At 42.1% G+C, this 26,111-nt stretch overlaps 1 protein-coding gene and 1 long non-coding RNA gene across 3 annotated transcripts in view; one reads left to right on the top strand and one right to left on the bottom strand.

The window, feature by feature from the left end:
- The window catches only part of LOC306800776 (potassium voltage-gated channel subfamily KQT member 1-like), a gene marked incomplete at its 5' end in the record, with an annotated part of 409,033 nt that overhangs the window by 329,394 nt on the left and 53,528 nt on the right, over positions 1 to 26,111 (top strand). The gene's annotated exons all lie outside the window — the stretch shown is intronic.
- LOC306801736 lies at positions 14,305 to 24,144 on the bottom strand. Of its 2 annotated transcripts, none has more exons than XR_013774176.1 (3): positions 23,112 to 24,144; positions 21,710 to 22,307; positions 14,305 to 16,457 (listed from the first exon to the last, which is right to left on the bottom strand). It is a non-coding gene; the product is annotated as an uncharacterized lncRNA (long non-coding RNA). The 2 variants fall into 2 exon arrangements; XR_013774177.1 differs by lacking the exon at positions 14,305 to 16,457 and adding an exon at positions 20,451 to 21,420.

The following is a 26,111-nucleotide window of genomic DNA, read 5'->3' on the forward strand; positions in this document are numbered from 1 at the left end:
TCACCTAATAATTCCAGGGAAAATATTTCATGTTTTCTCCCTAAAACTTGTAGGCAACAAGATGCTTAAGTCCACCAAATATTATTTTTAATCAGTATTTCCTCCCAATGCTTATCTTTTGTCTCATTCCTAATTTTTTAGAAACTGTGGTGCTCAGCCTGACTTTTCTCCTGTGATGCTTTTGCTCTGATGGAAAAAAAACAAAACTATCATTTGTTGCCCCTGGTCTGCCAGTAAATTGATTCCATGTGTGCTCCTCATTAGTCAGTTGTTTCCTAGTCAGGAAAGCTGGGGCTCAGGAGAGCTGCCGTGGTGTCATGGCTGGTCCCAAGGGTTGGTTTTTCCCCGTGCTGTAACATCTCGTGGCGAGATGACATTACACTCATCACTCCTCAGCATCACATGCCCAATGTCTATGAGTGCCTTTATAAACCTGTATAAAAGGCAATTCTAACATTTTCCATAAAGACAACACTTTGTCTTTCCCCCCCCCCCTTTAGTCTTCCTCAGAAGCCTGAAGGGAGAAGGAAAGAGAATGTGAGGGCAGAGAGGTTTTTATCTTCTATTCCTGCTGCATTTCCTTCTTGTCATACCCAGGGCACTGCCTATCCCCATATCTGGATTTAAGATTTGCTCACAGATCAGGTTGACATAAGTTTCTGGCTGTTGTTTTGCTCTCAGTCTAGATTTCCTTGTCTCATTGTTCTTTTTCTGGGGACTCTCCCCTCTTTCTCCATGGCAGGGGTGGGTTTGTCTGCTGGTATCAGCTGGACTCTCTCGTTCCTTGAGGCTGCAGAGCTCTTGAGCACGATGATTTTTTGTCTCTCCTGTTTCCATCTGCATCACGTGGTTTAATCCCCTGTGTATTTAAAAGTGCTGTAGCCTCAATTTCATTTGTGAGCTTAATATACTGGTGTCCTGGTGAAACTTAATGGGCTGTGCTGTGCGGGAGGGCAGGGCAGATGATGGAGCTGTCCCTCCTGGCCCCCAGCTTTATGAAGCCTGCCTAACTGATATTATGCCATAAATCAGCAGCAACAAATTAAATGGGAGACCACAGTCTCTCCTACACACACACCTGCTGACCATAAAAACTGGGGAGGAGGGGCTGAGTGCTGAAGGGATACAGCAGTTGCCAGCTCAAATCCAGCCGTGGGTGACTGAAGGTTTTTACTGACTGGGGGATTTGTAGCAGCCTTTGTGAAATGGGTTTGGTGGCCTCTGTCCATTTCCCAGTGAGCATAAAAAACTCAACACCCTTTTAATAGCTCCCATAAACTGGCATAGGCTCTCCTTTTTAGAAGTTTTGTTCATATCAGTAGATGGGTGCATTGACTGAATATTTTCATTGTGTTGACTTCTTTGGGGGGAAAACAAGGTGTTTGTTTTTCATAGGTGACAGCTTCCCAAAAGCCACCAGTTCTTACTGAATTGAGCTGGGCTGCACTGCCATGCAGAGAACATAAGAAACACAGACCCTCCAACAGCACCTTGACATGTTAAGTTCAGGTTCCTTAGTTTCCTTTGTTTTTAATATATTTTAAAATTCACCAAAAAACACTTTCATGGACTGGATATATTATAAATGGAACAAACACAGCAAATATTTTCATTTTCAGGCTGACTTGAACATTTATAAGCCGTGCCAGTCAATTTTCCACTAGGAATAAAAAAAAAAAACAGGCAGATGGAATGGACTGTTGTGAAGGTGATGACCTGTTTTGGCTGGTCAGAAGAAGTGGGAGCAGTGAGCACAGCCCTTGAAGCAGTCAGACACACGTGTAGATGTCAGGGTAACATGAGGGAGGGAAGGAGTCTCTGAAGGGCCCCTGACACTCACAGAGAATGCACTGAGCGGGAAGGGACCCACAGGGACCATCCATCCCAACTCCTGAGGAAGTTCCTCAGCAGGCACTTAATTCTGCAGGCACACGAGTGGTTTCCTCCACACCTTGCACAGCTGTAGGAAGCTCCCTCTGCGCACAGACTGCATTTGAGTAAAATCAGATTCCAGAGCCCCTTTTTCCCTCACTTCCAGTGGCTCCATCCCTGGCCTGGCATCACTCCCAGGCACTCCAGTGGGGTGTGCAGGGCTTGCACAAGAGGAGCTCAGCCCTGGCACGCTCAGCTGGGCAGGTTTGGCCACAGATGCTCAGCCTCGCATCCTCACAGCTGCAGCCAAACCTCCCCATTGTCTGGAGAGGGACTGGCCAGGGACAGGAGGGAAGTGTGTCACTGGCATTGTTGCCCCATGGAGGGGAGAGGGTGTTTGTGCCACTAAAGCTTCCCAACCCAACCAATTCTTGGTAGGGGATGGCTTTTTGGGCACAGGTGCCACCATGGTCTGAGCCTTTCCCCACACAACACCTGCTGCAGGACTCCCACTGCTCACTCATAGATATGCAAACATGAATCTCATTGACCAAGAGCTGAACTCTTGTAAAAATCACTTTATGGCCTTCTTTGTGATCATTGCAATGAATCCAGATTTCATCTGGCTTTTTTTTTTTTTTTTTTTTTTTTTTTTTTTTTTTTTTTTTTTTTTTTTTTTGTTCAGGCAAATAGGTCCCCAACAGCAAAACAAACACTTCTCTCCTCCTGAAACCCAGCTCTCAGCTCATGCAGTGTGAAAAACCACACTACAGAAGATCACTAAGTGGGTGACTGCCTCTCCCCCTGTGAGCTTAACAAGCCTGTGTTTGAGAAGAGCATGTTGTGGTAAGAGGCACTGAAGACATGCATTGAAAAGAGCTCATGAAGTCTGAATATAAATTCAAGACAGGGTAAAACAATTTCCAAATTATTGTTTCTAGGACCCCTAGATTTCTACCTTCACTCTAACACTTATCACAAGCCTCATTTAAGCTATGAAACATACCTGGAATAGATTTGCTTTTCTTTTTTGTTTTTTTTTTAAGAAGGCAAATCATAAGCAAAAAAATATTTTTGCACACTGGTTTCTCAAAACAACCTAAGTGATTTGCAAACCCTAGTCACCTATTACTTCACCCTTCTAATTACAACCAAATGAACTATGCCAGCCTTTCTTCCTTTCAGAATTAAATTGTTAATGAAATTAGGAGAAATGTTAACTACTGTTACCAGAAAGATGGCTTTGTTGTTGTACTTGTCTTTCCCCATCAAAACATGTTTTGTAAAGACACCAAAGTTCCCACAGTTTTTTGATGGGTGCTTTGTCTCCCCACAACACTACTTATCTGCAAGTTATATTTCTTGCTTACAGTACAGACTGGGTGGAAAGCAGGCTGCAGTCATGAATAAACAGGCAAGCACACACTTGTAAAGCCACCATGACAAGTTGATGCACAAACAACCCTCAGGCTTGCACCTCCCAGTTCCAAAATGAGCAGTACTTGCTTATTTTTATTGTTCACATGCAGATGATTCCTTAGCAGTCAGAATCCTTTTTCTCATACATACCCTCTTCTCTCAATTATTTTTGGACTTCAAAAATTGCACAGTAAGACAGCAAGTAAGTCCACTCCTCTGTCAGAGCAGAGATGCTTCATTTTTTACATCCATTTTTAACAGAGGGGAGTTTCTGAGCCTTTGAAGTGAGAACTGGCTGCCTGTGAGAGTCAACAGTCTGAAAACTAAATGCACCTCCTTATCCATCTTTAACGCTAGAGATTTGACTTGATGATCCTAAAAACCTCTTCCAACCTTGGCAGTTCTGTAATTTACAGAACTGGGCAAACAGATGTAGTGCCAGCTGGGAAAGCACGTGTCTGTGCAAGTGTCTGGTCCAAGAGGGATTCTTATGGGTGACAATTTCACAGACTATGCACAGAGACATTTATTTTAGTAACTCCTCAAGCAACACAGCACTCCTGTGTACACCTAGGGTACACCCTCCAAGGATCCTTTCTCGATTTCTTTGCAGGAAACTCCACTAAGAAATTCACATCTTGAGGGTTATTTTACAGCAGCATGGGAGCTTAGAAGGGTGCAGCTCTGTGAGTCCAAAGAGGTACCTGCAGGCCAGGGCTGCAGCTGGAAAAGAGGAGGGAATTCATTGCCTACCCATATTTCCCTCTGCAGAGCCTGAGGACTGCAGGGTTGGGCAGTGAAGAGGCAGGAGCAGATAAAGAATTGCTCAGCAAAAGTTGTTTTGCTCAACAAAACACTGACTTGCCACAAACATGATCTTTTGTTGGAATTTGTCATTGGCAGCAACTTTGGTTCAGGGAAGGATTTCAGCTCAAGGCATCTCTGGGAGTGCCACAGGAGGGAGAAGTTTGTGCAGAATCTCCCTGTAGTGTGGGAGACTCACATTCAAGTTCTTGCCTTAAGAAAGATGTGATTTCATTTACAAAGAGGGAGCTTTTAGCATCTTGGGCATGATTGAACAAAAACATAATTAAAGGCCTTAACAGAGGAGGCAATTCCAAATGGAAATGACTGGACAGAAAAGTTTTGCATAAGGAGAACATACATTGTGTCAGCTCTGAAAAGTCCAGTTGCTCAGAGATCAGCCATATGTATTAATTTAATTTGTAGTTCCCAGGAACCACAAAGGAGTCTCAATACCAGTGCATAGGTCAGGCTATGACTTTGGACAATGAATTCATGCAATCTCTATATAAGGTAGTGCACATGTAGGGTGAACGTGTATAATCCTTAAACAGTCCAGGGGATCAGTGAAGTGCACACAACTGCATCTCAGGTGGAACCTGGAGTTGTGATTGCAGCGTCTGAGCTGAATTTAGCTTTGTTTGTGACCTTGTCCAGGACTGAATTCCTTTACCTCTTGCACACCTTTGTATTTAGTGCCCCCTGAATTTCATGTGCCTGCAGCAGTGAGTGGGGCAGCTCTAGGGCAGCTTGGTTGGACCTTTGATTCCCCTCCTGCTCTGAGGGGCTTACAGCCTCCTACAAAGGTGTGGGATATCACCAAGAAAGCAATGTCAGAAAAGAGAAAATATTAATTAGATACTGTGTGACAGTATCATAGTAGTGCTGCCAAGTGTAATATAGGACAAATATCACTTTTGACACTTTCCTCACCTTTCCTGTCTGTGTGATGATGGTGGAACTGCCTCCCCTCAGAGCAACCACCACCTTTGAGTTTTAGGTTATGAGAAGACCATCCCAGAGCTGTCTGGACTTTGAAATCCTTCTGATGGATTACCTGTGCCACAGTGTGACCCAGGAGTGCAGTATCTCAGGGGGAATGAGGAGAATTTGGCTGGTATATAGATTGCAGGGAGGCTGACAGGAAACTGACTCTGGTGTTCTAGCCTTTCCTCAGCTCTGCTTTGCATTCATTTCCCCAGAATATTTCTGAATTATGTAATACCTTCCACACTCAATGGTTTTTTTCTATGCTATCATCTTAATTAGTGCACTGGGCTGCCAGTTTGCCATGTAGCAATTAATGTAATGAGGTAATCAGGGATGGATTAGCTTTGTCTCTTACAGATCTGGGTGCCAGACACAGAGTCCAGCAGCATCTCTGGGTAACCTCTCTGGGTGGCTTTTCACCCTGAAGGGAGCACAACAAGACCCAAAGAAATGCAAGGGCAGCTCTGCCATCCTGCATCACCCCAGGGCTTGTGCTGGCTGTAATTGTCAGGAAATCACATCAATGTGTGTGTTAGTTGCCCAGCCTCTTTGGGCACCTTTTAAAATAAAAAACAGCTTGCCAAAGTGCCTTCAAGAATTTGGCCTTGGGTGAAGACAGCTGGCAGCACCAGAAGCTGGGCTGAGGCCTCCTGAGTCCCAGGGGATGGCTGAGCCATGAGTCTGCTCTTCCACACGAGGGCTGACAGCACCACATGGCTCCAGTGCTCCACAGATAGTAAATCCAACCACAGAGCTCTGGAGAAATTAAAACAGCTCATGAATCCACTTAAAAACTTAGGGATCTGTCCCAGCAAAAGTAAGGAGGGAAGAGTTTTGAAAGTATCAGGAAACAGCAGTTCAATATTTTCAAAAATGTGTTGCTTATGGAAAGCTGAAATGTTGTGTTTCGACCATCCAGAAATTATTTTACTCCAAGATGACCTTTAAAAATGAAAAAAAAAATCATATTTCATTAAAAGAAAAGGAAGGAGGGCTTTAAAGGAATAAACTTCCAAAAGCAGAATAATACATTTCAAGTAAACAAAAAAAAAAAATTTATAGTTTCTCTATTTCATTATAAAATTCATGAAATCTCAATACCTCTTAGATTGCACTCCCTCCTTGAGTCTCTCCCTGTGGTACATCTCTGGATTTTGCCAGGATATTTTTCAGGCCCTTCCTTTCCTCTCCTGCACCATTTCCCTCAGGAATCCAGTCTCCCAGCTCTCCTGCCCTGACATTCAGCTCGCTCCATGATGCATTTAAAAGCAGAGCAAGCTGCCAGTGAAGAGACCCACAGGCAGAGAGGGACTGAATCAGCTCCCCTGGGATGCTGCAAGTCAGCAGACTTTGCTGCTCAGCTGCCACAAGGTTCAACTGAGGCTGCCCGGGGGGAGGGGGCGGGAAAGAGTAAAGAAAGAAAGGAGAAAAAAAAAAAAGAAATATCAGAACTGAAGCTGGGTAAAGGCAGGCTGGAAGCACTTCAGACAATTCCTGGAAAGTAAGCAAAGGAAAAAAAGAGGCAAGAGAAAAAAAGATGTGAAGATGGAGGGAGAGTATCACTGTTGGAAGCCACAACAGTGTTGGGGGCTCTCAAGAGTGGCCCTGGTGGGTGTGTGCAGATCACACCATGGGCTGGTATCCTGGCATAAAAGGTGCATTTTTCAGCTTTCCACTGAGACACAGACACTGGGGGCTCAGCTGTTGGATGAAGCTCATTTTCCTGAGGATAGGGGAGTGTTGGGGTGCAAAGCCTCTGCAGTGTTTCAGCTGTACCAGGGAGGTGTGTGATCTGTGAGAGGAGCTCTCTCCACAGCCATGGCAAATGCTCTGCTCTGCTCAGTGAGGCCATGGGACAGCAGAGGAGCAGCCCAAGCAGCTGCCCTGGTGGTTGAGCAGCTTTGTCCATGAGATTTTGTGCAGAGGCTGCACACTGTGGTGAGTGGAAGGGCTGCCCACGGATGCTGCACATCTGCTACGTGTGCTCGTGGATCTAAAGGACTCTCGGAGCAGGACTCCTCACAGTGCTGCTGTTATAACTTTAAATGTCACCAAAGACTGGCTTGGAAGCAAAAAGTGCCCCTCAAGAGCCATTCATAAAAATCCATGTGTATGGATCATGAAAGTAATATTTCAGCTGCAAGCTGAAATTTCCCAGATAAACCAGGGCTCTAAAAGTAACACCTCTTTCCACAGTGTCCTGTTGTAAGAATTAAGGCTGCAGTTTCACAGGAACTGCTCCTTAGAATTTTATCTGCCTAGCTACCTCCATCAGGATAGGAGCTTAGTGTTTAAAAAGCAGTAGCAGTGAATGCATTATTTCTGGGTCATCACTTGTCTGTGCAAATGGGGTCTGTTCAGAGAGAATTTTTTTTTTTAAGGAAAAAAAAAACAAAACAAAACACTTTTTTTGTTCTTTTGATTCAGGAGCTTCTCTGTGGCAGGAGGAACTCCAGCCTTAACTCCTGGGAGCCTTTCATATCCAGAACTTACAGATCTCCCATCACTGGTGGGCAGCCTTCACCTAGGTGTTCCCCTGCGGCTGTGGCAGGGAAAGTGCTCCAGAAGTCCCAGGGAGAGCTGTTGGTCAAAGGATGGAGGCTCAGAGGGAAGGAAAGCAGGGATTGGAAAGTAAGGGCAGTGTGTATCCTGGTGCCCTGTGCCACAGCTCTGTCTTGTCACAAACTGCTCTCTCAGTGCTCTTTGGCTTCCTTCACAATGTGAGGAGTGACAGGACAAGAGGAAACAGCCTTAAGCTGCACCAGGAGAGGTTCAGGTTGGACATCAGGAAGAATTTCTTCACTGAAAGGGTGGTCAGGCATCAGAAGGGGCTGCCCAGGGAGGTGGGGGAGACCTCATCCCTGGAGGTGTCCAAGGAATGACTGGACTCAGTGCTGTGCTTGAGTTGACAAAATGGTGTTTGGTGGAGGCTTGGAGGTTGGCTTTTCCAACCTTCATGATCCTATGGTTTTATGATTATAGCCCTTGATTAAAAGTCTCTCTCCATCTTCCTTATAAGCCCCCTTTAATTATTGAAAGGACACAGTTAGGTCACCCTCGAGCCTTCTCTTCTCCAGGCTGATCAATCCCAATTCTCCCAGCTTTTCTTCTCAGTAGAGCTGCTCCATCCCTCTGATCATCTCTATGTCTCTCCTCTGTTCTGGCTCCAGCAGCTCCCTGTCCTTCCTGTGCTGGGCCCCCAGGGCTGGAGGATTGCATGTGAGGGGGCAGAGGGGCAGAATCCCCCCTCCCTCCCCTGCTGCTTTGAATGCATCCTTGGATTTCTGGGCTGCAAACAAATGTTGCAGCTCATACCCAACCTTACACACACCAATAATCTCAAATCCTTCTCTAGAGAGCTGCTTTCAAACAATTCATTCCAGCAGGTTTGCAATTGCAGAATCTAGGAATAGGATCATCCTCCTTTCCTCCTTCCTTTGGCAGACATTTCTATTTGGTGCTCTTAAGGGGGACATTAAGTGCAGAGCAACTTATTCCTTGGGGACTGTGGGTTTGGAGTGCAAAGAGAATGTCCCCATGGAAATTTATCTTGGAGCTCAGTTATTTTGGAAGATTTGCCACCAAATATCCTCTCCTTTAAAAGTTTAAAGAATATGTGCAGGTTTTGGAAAAAAGGCTTTGGGGTTTTTTTTTATGACACTATTAACTTCCAGCTTTCAGTATCATCGACTGCAGAATGGAAAAGAGATACATTCAGTGCTATAAATCAAAACTGAGAAAAACCTTATGTTTATTGAAAAAGTGAGGATGCCTGCCAAAGGGGCTTTCTCTCTTGAGAATACTGAAAAGCTTAGAGTACATCTGTATGTTATCCTCACTGCATCTGACAAGGGAAAATAGCCATGGAACATAAATACCTTTGCTTTTGTCATATCCCATCAAGCTCTGAGACATCTTTGGACCATTCACACAGTTAAGAATAGAGGCTGGCAACTCACAGATCAGAATTTCTTCCAGCCTGGAGACAAGCTGGCCTTTCTACAATTGCAGCATGAGAATCCTTCTTGGCTGAAGCCTCAGTAGCAAGCTACTAAAATAGGAAAAAATAGGAAAAATAGGTAAAATAGGACATCCTGCTTTAAGGCTGCTAGAAGCACTAGCAAAGCAGGGTGGACTAAGGTAAGAGTACTCTGCCTTTGAAAGCCAGTTTGGCCTTTTGTTTGAACAGCACTGTTCCAGAAACAAATCTGTTCCAGATTGTGCAGGGAATGTTTTCTGTGCTTTCCTAACTGAGGAAGAGACATTTCTGCCTATGAGAGGGAGAGAGTTACTTCCATACACCAGCATTCCCTACCGGCTAGAAGGAAAACAGCAGTGGAGTGACAGGAGTTTCCAAGAAACAGACATCTGTAAATCCTGTAAGCAAGGCAGGTACCAAAAGTTAATTAATATTAAAACAATCTCACTGCATATAGGTTAAAATAAATTCTCTTGCTGCTGTGATTTACTTACCCACCCCAGATTCAAGATGTGCTTAAGGCCCAGCAGCCAATTTGGAAGCAGAACTTGAGTGTCCAAAGCTCCCAAGTGGTTTGAGTTGGGATTTGTACCACTTGCCAAACTCACATCTAGGTTTTGGCTTTGCTCCTTCCTCACCAGTCTTCCAAATTTTCAAGTATAGAATATGGATTTGAGCACATTCCTTTCTAGAGTTTCTAATTTCCCTCTGAATCATGGTTAAATGAATGTAGCTCTATTGACTTTTACCTAATTTTGTTGGTACCAGAGAATGGACTTCTGGTTTTGGACTCATAGTTTCGTCCTTGCTTTTATGCAAATGAATAGATGTGTGCACAAGTGATAATATAAACTGTACAAGATGCAGGCTAATATTTAGCATTTAAAGAAGATAACAATGTCTACTAAACAGAAACTTCCAGGCTGAATAGATGACCTCAAGGAACCCAAGCTGAGCATCTGCCCTGTCATCCCATTAACATCTTACCTGAATAAGACTTTAAGGAGGCAGTCCTAATTTTGAAATTATACTGTCTAAAATCTTCTAAAAACACACATCACCTCTAACACTTCATCCATTTACTGAGCCCTTGGCAGGGTTTTTTCACCTTCATTCCTGTCTGACTGGGTGTTCTGTAAAATACATTAAAGCTCAAAGCCTTCTCAAGAGTCTTACTTTCATTTAATAATATTTTTTTATTAGCCAAGTGAAGGAGCATTTAAACATTTTGATAAATTATAAAATAACAGGCTGGAAAAAGGATTCTGGGTATTGTATTTGGGTTACCTTAACATCTGTTCAGTATTAGAGAATTCTTACATCCTCAAAGAAGTCTTGGAGGCAAAGAAGTATTTCTGAGTAGTTTCCCTTTTTTTATTATTATTTTACTACATATGGTGTCCTCCAGGTGCACAGGTCTGAAGGTCCATTTTTTGGAAAAAGTAAGCAGCAAACCCAAGAAAATATGCCAGTCCTTGTGTATGTTTCACAGGAGTTTTCCAAATAGTGTCATGGCCATTGGGAAGCAACAAAGATTGAGACTGTTTTCAGTTTGTTCAGTGTTGTGTTATTCATTTTTCTAGATGTTGAGTAAATTTTCTCTGAAGAAATTGCTCCTTTACTGCCTCAGCTGTATCTTCATTATTTCCTATCCAGGACGATGTGCAAATGTCAGCAGACAAAAGTTCTCTTTGTTGGGCAGTTTCTGCACTGCACAGAGCAGTTCCCATATAAATATGTGAATTTAATGTCCTATTCATTGTTCTGCCCCAATCTGTACATATGTGTTTGTCTGTGTGCCCATTGAGTTTGTGTGGAGGTGATGCATAACGTTTGAAAACATTATTCTGACTGAAAAGAATGTAAGTGGATTTCTTGGATTCATAGAATATCCTGGGTTGGAATGCACCCACTAGGATTCTCCAAGTCCAGCTCCTAGGCCAACCTAATGGTTGATAAACTCTGGTTTAGTTCATGCTTGAGGTGTGTTATCCATTGAGGCAATATCCTCTAATCCTAAATTGTCCTCTTCATGAAAACAAATATTTTGGAGGCATTTTATAGCACTCATGTTCTACTTTTAAATGTTTCACACAGGTTTGCTTCAGAAAGGCCACCAAGCCATACCTGTGTTTGGATAACAAAACCAGATCTCTTAAGGATTAATTATTTTACTTTCTGTACAGGATATTGATTGTAGAGGGTAGCAATTTTTTTTTTTTTTTTTAATGTTTATTTTTACTCAGTGCAGCAATAGCATCTGAGAAACACAGCTCTGGTAGGATCTGGGTACCAGGGAGCTTGTTCTCCAAATAAAAGGAACTTTTATTCAGTGCAACATAAAAGCAGACTAAGGAGCAAAGGACTAAACAAGCAGAGATGATTTTGGGAATCTCAGATATATTCTGTTGAAAGAAAACTTCTGTGAATTTACACCTGAAGTCTGATTCTTTTCGCTCTGGTGATGGAGTCAGAAGAGATTCCCCCATATGAAGATGTTCTCAGTCAGGGGAGATTATCTAATTAAACAAAAAGCAGCTGAGATGGCAAGCAAACACCTCCTTCTAGCTCCAAGTGTTGCAAGCCAAAGAGATGGTGGCTTTGATATCTCCTGTACATAAACCGTGGTCTGTTCCCAGAGGCAGCTCTGCTGCTCTGGGGTCAGCTTGCCACATAGCTGCAGATTAAGAAAGTGATGAGGAGTTAGGGCAATGCAGAATTTAACACTCTGCATTTAAAGGAAGATTCAGAGTATCCCTTTGCATTTTTGCCCCACTAAGTGGTTTCTGGTGCCTTTGGGCTGCTACAGAAGAGTTCTGCAGTGATGCCAAGTGTGCATTTTCATTTTCAGATGTGTGTATTCATTTTCAGTAGGCTGCTAGCAAGAATCTAAACTTCTAAGAGGAACATTCTCAAGTGATCACCAGATGTTCTGTATTTTCCTCATAATTCCATCAATGGATGAAGGAAGCAAGCTGGCACAAGAGAGCTCAGCTGATGTCATGGCTGGAGACAGGGCAAGTGGAAAGGCCTGGAGAATAAAGATCCCTTCTCCTGGAGAAGGCATTAGCCAAGGCTCTGCCTTGGCTTGGTTTCTGCATGTTGTGTGCATGTGCAAAGAAGATGATCCCTGTCCCACACAATTTACAGATGGGCCATCACCTTCAGCCTATTTAACACCATAGAAGAGAAATCCATTTTGTGGTGATCAGGGCTCCAGAAACACAATCACCCTCTGTTTTTAAAATATCATTTAATGCACTCTGAAACCAAGGACTTGCTCTTTGGGTGCATCCTGATGAGCCAGGAGTAAACATCCCAGGATGATTAATGGCATCACCATGGCTGTGGATTTGCAGGCTCTAACACTCACACATTCCCACAAACCTGGGGGTTGATTGTGTGTTTAGTAGCAGAATTTTTGGCATTTGGGCATTCTGCTGTTTTTTCAAGCTGCAGATCCATTTGGGTCAGATTAGCAGAGGCAGCCAAGGAGCCACTCTCAGCCCTGAGCCAGCTTTTCTTAGAGTTCCTTGGAGCCATCCATCATAAAATCTTCTTTCCAGAAAGCCAACAGCTACCCTGGGAGGGACAGCTCAGGGCAAGAGACAGATGGATTGTAGAGCTGGGAATGAGGAGTTCAAAGGGCTAAGGAGTGAATCCAGGGAGTAGTGATTGTTAGTTAATCCTTCATTTTCTTGGGCATTAAATTCACTTCCAAGCACATCAGTAAATTCCATTCATGCTGCAAAATGAGTTATCTACAAAATGACTAAAATTTCCAGTCATTTTACAATCGTATTGTCAGCCAATCACTTAGTAAAATTACTGTTTAATTAATTTCTCTAAATGTGGCATGATTTTTCTACACATGCATGTCTACAGAACCATAGTGCCCACACTTGACACTCTTTCATGAAATTATTTAAATTGTCAGTCATTCCACAAAAGAGTTGCATATCTCATAACTGTGAAATGTATTCTGGGACCTTTAAGGCTATCAGGGAGGATTATGACAGTTATTATGGGCACATCAACAGCATATTTCAGAGTATTGTAGTTACTGGAAATAAGTTATTTTCTCTAAATTCTCATTCATAAGCACAAGCAATGCTGCCTTTTTAGTTTTAGGTGCAGTGCAGTTTCTCAAACTGGTCTGCCACATAGAACATCCTAGTCAGTCACAAAGGGTACACAGAAGGTTTTCCCAGCCATCCAAATGACAAGTCTGAGCAGAAATCTGCCCTGGCCACATACTGAGTAAGTTGCCCCTTACAGTAAATTAACAAAGTGGGCAAGTGAAGTAATTTAGTATCTGAGATATTTATTTCAACTGGTAATACTTTCATCTAAACTACACTGTGCTGTTTGTGCTTCTCTTTAATTCATCAGAGTGTTGAAGGAAGGAGAGAGAAGGAGGAATTATTTTATGCCTACTAAGCAACCATAATTAACAAGCAGTTTTGCTTCTTCTGTTCTACATAGGTTTTGTTTTCAGCATGAAGTTGTGAGTTGCAGTGTTTTTCCCTCACATGGCTTTTTGTCTGTAAGAAGGGAAGGGCTTTGGGTCTGATAAAAGGAAAATCTGATCTTTAAAGTGCAAAGGCACATTGGTCATGGCTTTGTGGTGGGAGAGATCCCCAAGTTACCTTTGCTATGCAGTCTTGGGTGGAAGGCACAATGTGTATTCTTTTAATTTGATTCCTACAGGCTCCTGGAGCCTTTCCATCAACTTCAGTGGGATTTAGTCAAGCCTTAGAACCCTCTGTGAAAACATTGCATTAGCACCCAGGTTGTGCAGATATTTCCATGTAAAAATGTGCTTCAGGTGTGTAACTCTGTCAGCTGTGCTTGTTTCAGCAGGCAGCCCCAGAAATGCCACATAAATGCTGACAGGACTGGGGCTTTTGTGTTGCTCAGCAGTAATTGCTTGCTTTTTCTTGTGCTTTTAGTTTCTATTTGTTATGAGCTGCTTTCAAAAATGAAAATAAAAGTTTTGCAGTTTCTTTCAGTTTGGAAGGGATGCAAGTTGCCCTTCCTTTGTTTTTTTCAACACTGAGTAGGCATGAAAACAGAACTGTCCCTAAACATACAAGTATTCAACAAAAAAACCATGAAGGAAATGCATCTTTCAACAGTTGTCAGCAGATATATTAGGCTTTCTGTGGCAGCAGAAGGATCATCTATCCCCATCATATGAAATTCCATTGTCTTATCCTTTTCCTTCTTCTGCCAAGATTCCCATTGAAAGGATTGGAAAATTTTCATTTAACTTTCTTGAGCTCTGTATCTGTCAGTGCTGTCCCCCTGTGACTATGAGGACATTTTGAAGTCTGCCAAAGAGACATAGTACAGGTTGAAATGAGAAAAATGATATATGTTATTTGGGAAGAGCAGTTTATTGTCTTACAATAGTTAAAATGAGTTATGATGGGGTTTTCCCCTGATGTTATTTGAAAAAGAAACAGCATTTGTTAGAGACAAGCATTTGCCAATGTATACTTTCTAAACTATAAAAAAATTCACATGGTTTTATCTTATTCCCATTGAAAATATTTTTTCCAAGCCAAGACAAGAGCATCCTGACAATGGAGTACAGAGCTCAGAGTAATTGTCCTGCTGCTCTTGTGACTTGGGGCCCTCCTAAATAAGCCCTGACAGATGTTGCAAACAGTGGTCAGGAAGATAAGAAAGGGGGGCTGCTTCAGCAACTGAGAGTACTTCTCATGTGATTTAACTGCAGAAAGGAATCAGAGGCAAACACCACACACAGCTCCTCTGCCATGTTTTCTGAGTGGGATCACTGAAGGATTGCCACAGTTTTGGAGTTAAAGGTTTATCTTCTGGCACAATGGATAATGCACATGAAGAGTCCAGCAACCAGGCTTACAGATTAAGGAGGATTATTATGTTGGGGGAGATAAATCCTCATTAACTTCAGTTTGGGACAGCAGTTCTGTGTGCATGGACCAAAACAATGCCCTGGGGGCTGTGGAGACATCAGGCTCTTCTGAACATTCATGGCAGGCAGAGAAAAAGATCCCTGGAGTTCACTGATACTTCTGATATAGCTGACTTGCACCATTGGCTCTTTTATAGTGTTGATTTCATTTCACACAGGCTTGAGGTACAACAGACAAATCCCTTCCAACAATGCAGACACGTTCTTGTGCCAGTATGTTTGGGGTTTGTGTATCTGCACTGTGTGAAGGTTGATTGAAGCCAGCCTTAAGGTGATAGATGTAATGTAATGGTCTTAATGTAAACCAGTGTTAATGAGACCTGTGAGTAATGGTAACAAAAGCCAGCCCTTTAGAAGTATTTAGGATTTCATGGATGGCAGTCTTCTGTTGCTACAAAATTTTTCAAGGCCTCACAGCTGTAATGATTGTGAAGAGCTTCAGCCAACAGGGTGATAAAAAATAGACAGAGGTCAGAGTCAGTAAATGCAAAGGAATAGATAATAAGAAGAGAAAGAACATAATTTCTGTATTGGGAAGGCCCTGCAGCAGCAGGTAGCACTCACAAAGGACAGATCTTAGAGTTCTTTCCTACAGCTCTCTCAGGCCAGCTGTGGAAAGGGCATTTGGGAGTTAGTGGGAGAGAAATGAAAAGTGAGGAGAAGGTATGTTGCATTTTACTGCAGCATAAATCCCTGGTGACCCCACTCTGTGGATGTCTGTGTGCAGCTCCAGAAAGGCTAGAACAGGACTAGAAAGCAGGTGTGCCTGTGGAGCAGAAATGGTCAGAAACGTGAAGTTTCTGTACAATTTTAGATTGAGGAAACCAGGACTATTCAGCCTGGAAAAGAGTCACTGAAGAGTGCTCATCAGACCAAACATAACATGTGGGAGGAGAAGGAGCAATGGCCATTCCTCCTTCCTGCTGCACAAGAAATAAAGGGCAGCTAAGGAGAACAGCAGTTACCAACTTAATCAAAGGAAATGCCACATTTGTGGCTCACATTGAATACACATTGGCAGGTTAGTTTAGAAATGCATCAACAGGTCCAAATGGTAATGTAGACAAATTAACAAAACCAGGGTTCATCAAGTACTCTGACAACATGGTTGCAACCTTAGGCCTCAGTTCACCAGGAAAATGAAATAAAGAAAAGAAAATTCTTTCACTGTCTCTTCCTGGTTGCTGTCAGATACAGGATGTTATATATAGATAGACCTGGATATTCTTATATGGAACAGGCACTGTGCTGTTGTATTTTCTTTATTAGATTTGTCTCTTAGACCAAGATCTGTGGCAACTCTCGTGGGGTTTTTTATTAGCAGTTCTAGGATTTGCTTCAGGCTTGCAGGGTGGATGCTTGCTGAGTGGGCTGTGTTAGTTTCTAAACCAGACATCTTCTTCTTTCTTCATCCTTAAGCACATCTTGACCCTTATAATTAACAATATTTTAGTCATATGCACTGCATGACTGATAAAGCACCCCTAGGCTTCTGTAGACTTAGCATTATTTATCTTGTCTCTATTTCTTTTTGTTTTAATTTTTTTTATGTTGCACATCCTACACAGGATGTATAGCCCTCCTAACTTCAAATATATTCTGCAGTCTGTTCCAGCCATTTGTCATCTTCTTTTCCAAATTAACATGGTAATAGTACATTGCCCCTGGGATCACAAGTAAAACATGGTCCCTCAGATGTTTTGTTGCATGGAAATATTCATAGCTCAATTAAAGATGAAACCCAACAAAACATAGGGAGCAGAATGAGGGGGATTCAGTCTGTGCATTTCATTAAAGGTGACTCATTTACAAGATGCATATTCACTTATCTTTTGTGGGTATGGTGTTGGTCTGGACATATTACACAGATACTAAATGAAATTTCCTATAATTTCATGTCTATGTCACAGATTCCAGAGTAGAGTTTGCTCAGCAGTGATGTGGCTTCAGGTCTTCCAGTGTAACACTTATCATTCCTGCATATACATGAATAAATTCCCTTATTTTTAAATTATTAAAAACAAAATAGCTTGGGTTTGGGAGGATCTACCTGACCTTCTTCACATGCAAGATAGCCCAGGCACAGTTCAGGGCATAGGAACAAGCAGGGTGCAGGCTTGGAATATCTGACATTACTGCTGCCACCAAATCATGTCTCCTGAGATTCCCCACTTCACTATTTGCTTCTAAAAGGGCCATCAAATCAAAGTCACCAAAGTAGACTTCTAAAATTAGAAAGGTTCAGACATAATCTGCATCCCAACCTAGCAAGAAAATTCACTAAATTGATCATTCAGGGTGGAAGTATCTGGAAGCAGCCTGTGCTGGAGAAGGAATCACCACATTTAAAGATTTTCTGACGGAAGTGTCATTTTGGTGACTGGAGTGTGGGTCTGGCATTAAGGGAGCTGAAACTCTGATTCAGGCCTCCTGTCTGAATTTGGGAAAAGTTCTGAATAACTCTCCATTTTTTATTTCAAATCAATAATGAGGTGTTGGTGTTTCCTTTTACACTTCACTAATCTTGCTTCTGTAAAACATTTAGGACAAGTGAGTGTTTCCCCAGCAGCCAGCACAGCAGTTATGGATCACTGATTGCTGCTATAATGAACCTCTAATGCCATGACTTGCTAGGCCACTTGTTATAAGACAGAATTACATAAACTTAGTAGAAACTAATGGGAGGTGGCTGAAAACGTAGAGGGAAAAAAAACCAAAAAGGCTTCCTCTTACTCCAAAAACTTCAAAATAAAACCTTACATTCAGTGAGACATTTAAATAAGTTTTTAATGCAAAGTGAGGTGTGGAGGGAAACAGGGATAGGTGGTCCTGTTTATTCATCCTAGGCTCTGCTTTATGTGTCATTGGGTGCCTTTATTGCTTTCCCCTAAAGCTACCCAAAATACTGAAAGGGACTTAAATGTGCAGCTCTAACCTGGCCTGGAGCTACTTGTTATTGTCCTGGTACCACGTGGGGAGCAGAGGGGGCAACTTGTATGGATGTGTGGTTTAAAAAAAAAAATTTAAAAAGGCAATTATATGGAACTTGAGAACAGGACAATATTTGCCCTTACAATTATTCAGGTTTCACCAGTACACACTTCCCCTTCTGTATCTTAAACTTGAGTTGAAACTTAACATGTTTTTCTTTCAGTCTGGTGGTCTGCACTGGTTTATGAATTTGAAACCATCCCATCATTAAGGTCATGTCAATACATCTTTTTACAAATAAATGTCAGTGTAACAACTTCATTGATTCTGTAGGGAGAAGAGAGACTTATAGAAAAATACTTTCAACTTCTCGATTTTCACTTTTGTCCTCTGTGAGGCACCTTTTACATTAGCCCATCATGTGAATCACCTGCCTTTACCTGAACCAGGCATAATTACTACTTGTAATTAATGCAGCTGGGAAGGCACACAATAAGCAATGTGTCATTTAGGAGGAGATTCATTAAGCATTTTGCAGCACAAATAAATATTTTTCTGCCTCCTGGGGTAAGTCTGTTTACTTACAGTGATGTACACAGATACATTTGCAGTTTGGGCTATCTAGAGGCCAGAGTAACATTGCCCTGAACAAAATGAGAAGAATATTTGATTTTATTCTTCTGCCAAAATTGATTTATCAAATATAGCGACTTTCTTGTCCCGAACTATTGCTAACTTTGACCCACATCTGTGGAGATAAATATTTTTGGAAAGAAATACAAGGCTAGAATGTGGATATAGATTTTAAAAGTGGGGGGGGGGGGGTAGGGAGAGGACTATCAAATAGCAGTTAGAGCATTCCTTTGCAGCAGCGGTTCTTGTGTGGAAAGGTTCATGGGGAGCATCTCCTTCCATAGACTGGCAAAGAGAAGGGAAAGTCTGTGACAGTGGTGACAATGACAATAATGCACCAGTGGAGATAGTTTAAGATAGCTGCATCAATCTCTTAGCTCTAGAACTTTGATTTTTTTGTTGTTTTCCCAATGTTAGGGGGAAAACTAAAAAACTCCCTCCTCCTCCTCTTTTGCAAGATCAATTGTGGAAAAAAAAAAGTTTTTGTTTTTTTTTTTAATGATGTACAGTTGCAGGTAGGATATGTGGGAACACAGTCTCTGAAATTTGTGCATTGGTTAAATCTATATCTAGAGCTGTCTACAACTAAGACTGTTTTGATCATTTCAATGCTGTTGAGCTTCAAGGTGTCTTTAAACAATAAAGTCAAAACAGCAGAAGAAAATTTATTTTATTCTTCCAGCAAAGGAGATAAAGGGTTGCTGGAATTCAAAAAGAAATATATTGTAATTCTTAGTACAAATTAAATAAACACTTCCTACATTAGATAAGTCCTTTCTGAAGACCAGAGGGAGAGTTTGATTTCCTTGAGTTCCTTCTTTGGAATGATGGTTTCTGCCAAGCCAGATTTGTTCAGGCACACAACCAGCCTATTGCCTCTTTTTTTTTTTTATAAATCATGCTAAGTTCACGTCAGGCAAATGTACAAATCTACTGCTTGGCATTGTATCCTGTACTTTGAGGGAGCCACGTGCCATGGGTGTGTTCAAGTGAAAAATACTGTGTTGATTTTGGACACTTTGTGCTTATATGGATGCATTTTGGCCTGTGTGGGCCGGAAGAGAAAGCAGTGACCTGAATAGCCAAGCATGAATCTCAGTTAAAACATTTACACAGCTGAGACCAGGAATCTCTCCTGAGCATAGAGAAAACAGTTGGAGCTGTGAAATGCTTTCCAAAGCCCCACTGCCTGAAGGAGCAGCATGAAGCAAGGCTGGTCTGGAGATCACATTTGGAAGGAACTGAGAGATGTTTCCATTCCCATCACTGGCTGCTGCGCAGCTCTGGATTTTCTTCCTCCCTTCCATTGGGATTGCCACCTAACAAAGCAGAGCAAAAATAATAAAATATCCTGACCAAACCACTCAGTTTGACCTTACACATAGTGGTAGAATTTCTTCTGTAATCAATAGCCTGTCTCTCCTCTCTTTTGCATGTGTCCATGCTTATGTGTGCAAATATATGAATATATGTGTGTGCTCAGATACACAGAAACTGGGAGGACAGGTATCAGGACACTGGGAATCCTGACCTGACCTTGGGAATCAAACCAAAGGGAAAAGGCCTCACCACAGGCAGCTCCTGTGCACCCCACAGCATTTTTTTAAAACTTAAGTGGCAACCAGGGCCTCAGTACTCTCTGGCCTTAGAAAGGCTGCAGGAAATTTTAGGAGAGTTTAAAATTCGCTCTCGTTGAATTGTGATCCTTTGGGAGGGGGAAAGGTCTTTGAAAACTTTTGTTCTTTTATTTTGTGAAGGGCCAGCACCCTTTGCAAGGAAGCCCTGTCATTCACAGTGCCAGCAGTCACCCTTTGAGCTGTGCCTTGTGGCAATAACGCTGCACAGAGAGGCCTGGCAGCAGAATTTCTGCTCAAATGCTTTTTCTCTCTTATCTCCTGGCTCCCACTTTTCACTGTCATGCTGAGGTGAAGATTGAGCAAAGCAGTTCAAAATAAAGCCACTGCTCTCTTGCAACACTCTGTCCCTACAAAGATGATCAACTACTGAAAGTCTGAAGAGTCAGTAAAGAAAATTGTGATGAAAATGCATCAAAATACATTGTGTGATTCTCTTACTCAAATGCAAGTGTCTTGCAAATTCTGTTGAAATGCATTAAGTTAAACTTCTTAACCATTCTCAAAATGCTGGGGAATAAGAATCTAGCTACTCCCCTGCTTTCAACGTGAAAAGGAATATTGCATTATTTTTTCTAGGAAATTCATATATGAGACTGGCGCTGTGGGTCTTAAACAGCTGTCATGATGGATTGGGTGTATACCAGCAAGGAGTGGGGAAACAGTGTGTCTGTCATGAAGCATTGTATAATTTCATCTGGATTTTCTAACATCTAAATGTGTTACTGACAACACCTATTAGGGATTCACTGACAAAAAGGAAGGCAGTAAGAAAAACATAGATTCAGTAGAACAGCACTTTTTTGTTATTTTGAAAAACAATCATAACAGGAAAGTCTAAGAAACTTTGCAAACGAAAACTGAACTTCTTTTCTAGAAACATACACCAGAAGAAACACCAGAAATGACCTCTCTTGATCAACTCATTAGTCACGATACACTCAATTTTGAGTTCTAGATGTGCATCAGGCCTCGTCATCAGTTAGCAAACCGTGTAATAGCACAGGAAGCTGCACCTTGCAAAAGTGCAAAGAAAGCAAAGTATGCTTAGAATATAGTGACATGGAATACAGAATGCTGACAGGCAAAGGGATGGAATATCCACAGCATCCCTGGCATTGCTCCGACTGGTCCCTCTGCAGTGGCTCTCGTGACCCCCTGCCCTGTTTGGCATATTTCCTCCCACCTGGGAAGTCCTATTAAGGAAGAAATGGCTGATGTGTGTGCTGTGGTGCTGTGATCCTGCATGAGCAGGATCAAAGGCAGGAGGAGCAGGGACGGGAAATTCGAAGGCTGTGTGTGACACAGCGCGACGCAAAGGCTCCCGCGCTCCGCGAGCCACTAAAAATACCCCAGCGCTGCAAGGACTCCAGACAGCAGCCAGCACACACATCTAAAAATACTGGTCCTATTCTCTCACCACAGGATACCAGTAACGTCAGTGGGAGCCCACTGGAAGATAGTGGGAAGTCTGGAGTTACTCACATCCTGCATGAGCCCACGTCTCCTGGAGATCCGCAGCCGCTCCGTCAGGACCGACGCTTGTTGATATTGACGTGACACACACAACTTGTTTATGTTTGCCCATTCTCCTTTAACCCCTGCTCTTCCTTGAGAGAAATCATCTGAGAGCCATCTAAGGTTTAGTTAAAGCTCACTTCAAAGTTTGGGGCTCTATGGAAGTAAAGCCCTAGGAATTATGGCCTTTCCCATTTCTACCCATTACCTTCTTATCTTCAGGTAGTGCTGTTATTCAGTGTGTGTCCAAGGCTGGTTTCACTCAATTTTCTTTGTTTCGGGATGTTCTCTTTATTTCTCTTGAGAGGTCCCTAGAGTTTGATCCTGAATCAGCTGACTTCTAAAGAGATTTGGGCATCCTTTGTCTTCTCTCTTTTAACCAGTCCTCAGTGCTAAAAATGGCTGTATAGAGAATAACACCTTACTTACCTCTGTGTGTGTGTGTTGCCTCATATTTCCCATGTTCAGACACACAGTATCTTTTTTTCCTCTGCTTTGCTGTCTCTAATCCAAGAGGGCAAATCTATTCTATTTTCTCAATGTTGAGGATTTGCTCATGCACCTTCTAGGAAAGAAAAAGTACATCAATTAAGGGTACATCACTTCATTAAGGGGAAAAAATCCCTTTAGAAATTATTTACACAAACTTTGTGTCCTATTCTTTTATGTTTCATTGGAGCTCTCTGTTTCTGAGTGGACTGCATTGCCCATGGTTGCATAACCTTAAATTTGGGGGGTATTATTCTTTTCCATTGGCATTGACTCAGTTTAATAATAATTTTCATGCAACCGTTGCTGAAGTCAATAAGATCACATTGCTGCACAGACTGAGACCTATCTCATTTATAACATTGTCAAGATATCAGCCTTAAAATTATAGTGCTTTTTTCTTACCTTCTGAGGTATATCTACTGACTTAATCTGGATATTATCACTCTCATGCCTCGGATGATTTGTGCCTTGCCAGGACTTTCTGTTTGAGATAAGGTTTAGTGGGCAATAAGCCTTCTGCTCAGTGTTTTCTTATTGCTCTGAAATAACAAACTGTGATTAAAAAATTGTATAATGCTGATAAAATTCTGGATAACAGTGAATGAAACTTTGTTTTCCTCACTCCTCTCTATTTTTATGGAGAGCTAAACCAAACAGTTGTAAAAAAACACCTGAGAACTGGTCTCCCCCCATTAGTGTGACTCAGGTATCTGACTTAGATTGAAATAAGTGCCACAGATACCAGGTGTGCTACTCACTGACTCTGATATGGCTGTGTCCTTCATCAGAGCCCCCAGTCAAAACACATAATTTAAATTATTATTTTACAGAGAAAGTATTGCATGCCATCATAGCCCCTGAGGACAGGGAGACTCACTGAGATGTGGCTTTGTCCACTGATGTAAAACTGAATTGTCTTTTTCTTTCATTTTAATCTTCATATCTGTGCAGAATGATTTGATTTCCAGAAACACATGTTTTCTTGAGCAGGCTCAGCACAAGCACAACAGAACGTGTATAAATAGAGAAGCTTGTTTATTTCAAGTTATTTTTTCCACACTGTATCCGGTCAATAGTTTAGATGAATATTTAGATAGTTGAATGAAAACAGGGCTGGGGCACTGGATCAGCTGTAAAAGTTGAGGAGGGAGTGGTCTTCCCATTAATTGAATTATCTGCCTTCTTTACGTAAATTAACAACAATGCTCCAAACAGTAAAAAACTCATGAGTGTTCAGCAGCCAGTAGATTATTTCTTAAACACCTAATTTTAAAATCATTACTTATTTTTTTAAGAACGTATGTCTTATAGGCCTCTCCATAATCACCCAAAGATTGGGTGATTTGGGATTTTCAAATCTATGTGCTGTGATTCCCCATAGGTGATTTTTAAACCCAGCTCACATTCTTGAAACCAGAAGTATCTTTGGGTATTGATTTTACCTGTTCATCCTTGGGAACATCATCTTAGTTTGCAGAGAAAGGAAAGAATTTGCCATAAGTAAGGTGTATCAGGATGATCTGATGGAGGGGAGAGTTGTGGGAGATGTCTCCAAATTCATAGATGGGGAGAGAGCAGTTAACCATTGGTGACCAAGTCCTATAACAAAGTGACAGGGCACAAAATGTGATCTAACAGGCTGGGGGAAAGAAGAGCTCCCTGTTTTATTGGGCAGCATGGAGTGACTTTGCAGAGTTTCTTGCCATGGCACAGTGAGGAGGATGAAATTCCAGGAGGCTCCAGGAGACACTGGCCACATCCATGCCGGAAGGCTGGCACAGAGGACATGACTGTCCACACTGCACATCCACCCCAGGAAACCCCTGAAGAGAGGATTACTGAGGCCAAACAAGGAAATGAATGATGTTGCACAACCTCAGCTTTATACTCTCCCATAAACATCTGCTACTGGAAACAGAGGATGTGCTTGGTGGCCATTTGATTTTCTGTGCTGCATTATACCTCCCCCTCTCTTTCTTGTGGCTTTCTCCATCTTTAAAAGGATCACCTATAAAACTTGAAATAGTTCTGTGATGATTTTTTGTTTTCTTAAAAGAAACATAAAGGCTGTACAGGTCTGGGTAAATTTAGACACCTTTCTTATCCACACTCTGCTGCTCTTCCCTCATCATTGGCTACTGTCTCCTGAAGATTTCAGGTAACCTTCTCTGAGTCTTGGAATGAAATTTTTGTAGCTCCAGCATGATCTTTCCCTACAGTTGTATGTCCATTTCCTCGTTCATCCTCCTTAGGACTTCTGTCTGCAGGTCCTTCTGATGTTTGTGTGCTGACTCCTTTTCCTTCCTCCTGGGAGGACCTGCCTGCTGGAAACCTTGCTCTCCACAGAGAAGTTTCAGAAAAGTGGCTCTAACCAGGGAGCAATTACTCCTTTGTCCTTCCCAAGCTGCTACAACCCAAACACAAGCATCCATAATTCCTGGATCTATTCCTAGGCAAAGGCACCAGGAGCTTTCACTCCTCCCTGAACCTGAAGAGTGCCAGCTTAGAGCCTAATCAAAGGTTATCATAACACTTAGAGATAAAAGCAGTTCTGAAAAACAAACAAGTGTGTGTGTGTGTGTGTGTGTGTGTGTTGTTCCCTACACAAAATTTAAACTACAATCATTATAATCATGCAAACCTAAGGCTTGCCCCTACTTGCAGGCAGCCATAGGTCATATTTGGGCATAAGCAGTTGCTATAGGGCCTGATCCAACTCCCACATAAGTCAGCAGGAGACTTTAAATTCCCTTCAGTGGGAATGAGACCTGAGCACTTGGATATTTTGTGAACACTGATATCATATGCTATAAAAAGCAATGCTTTAGTTTTTGATATAAAACCCAGCAATGTCAGGGACAGACTGACTCTTGAACATGGGTGCTATTGTATTGAAGATAATAAGTGCAATTCATTGCCAATCTCTTTGTTATTACTGGTGTAAAAATAGATCAGTCCAGGCAATGGGATTAACCACCCCTCTATTTCTTGGCTGGTTTCTTTATTGTTGTTGTTGTTGTTTTTAAATAGCTTTTCCTGTTGTGCTGTTACAGATGAGTTCTGGTAAATATTTATCCTTGACTTGCTGTAAATGTATTCCTTTCCTGGTGAGGCACTGCACAGCTCCAGATGTGCAGAACCAAACCTTTGCAAGAACAAAGAGGGCCCCAAGTGCGACCACACAATGGGGAGAGGGCAAAGGCTTCTGGCACCTCTAAGAAGCTGCTGCATGCATCCATCTCATATTTTAGGGGTGGTTGGCTTGGCCACAGCTGGAAAGAGTCAGGATGAAGAATTATGGATGAGAAAAGGTTGAAATTTTGCCCTGTGTTATCCAAGTCATCCTGCACATTACCCATACTGGTGGCATGACATGTGAACAACTAACTAACTAACTAACCCAAAACTGCATTTCCATCAGCTCTCCTTCATTCTCCTGCTTTGACAATGTGCCTGCTCCTCTGGAAGGGAAAGGGATCAGCATCTCACTGGAGAAATGGGTGCTGAGTTGCACATTCCCAGCAAATTGTGTTTAACCCACTGAAGAAGATAAATTCTTCCTTTTGCCTTTTTTTGGGACAAATCAGTTGCAGACTGACCATCAGCCTTGAAAAACAGCAAGAGCCTGGTGGAGTCACACCTGCTCCAAGAAAATACCACACAAGTGTTACACAGCAAAGTGGCTGACAGATGCACTTCCAAACACACCTAGCCTGCTGTTTCCTAGTTCACATCCACATGGAAGCAGGAAGCAGACTTGCAGAACATGAAAGGAAGATTTGCTTTCTTATCTCATAGTATTCTAATATGACTTGAGGCAAACAAAATACAGATATGGGCTTTGTTATTTTAATTATTATGTGCAGCCAGTATAGAG

The sequence above is a fragment of the Erithacus rubecula genome (assembly GCF_903797595.1).
Source record: "Erithacus rubecula genome assembly, chromosome: 4".
NCBI classification, from domain to species: domain Eukaryota; kingdom Metazoa; phylum Chordata; class Aves; order Passeriformes; family Muscicapidae; genus Erithacus; species Erithacus rubecula.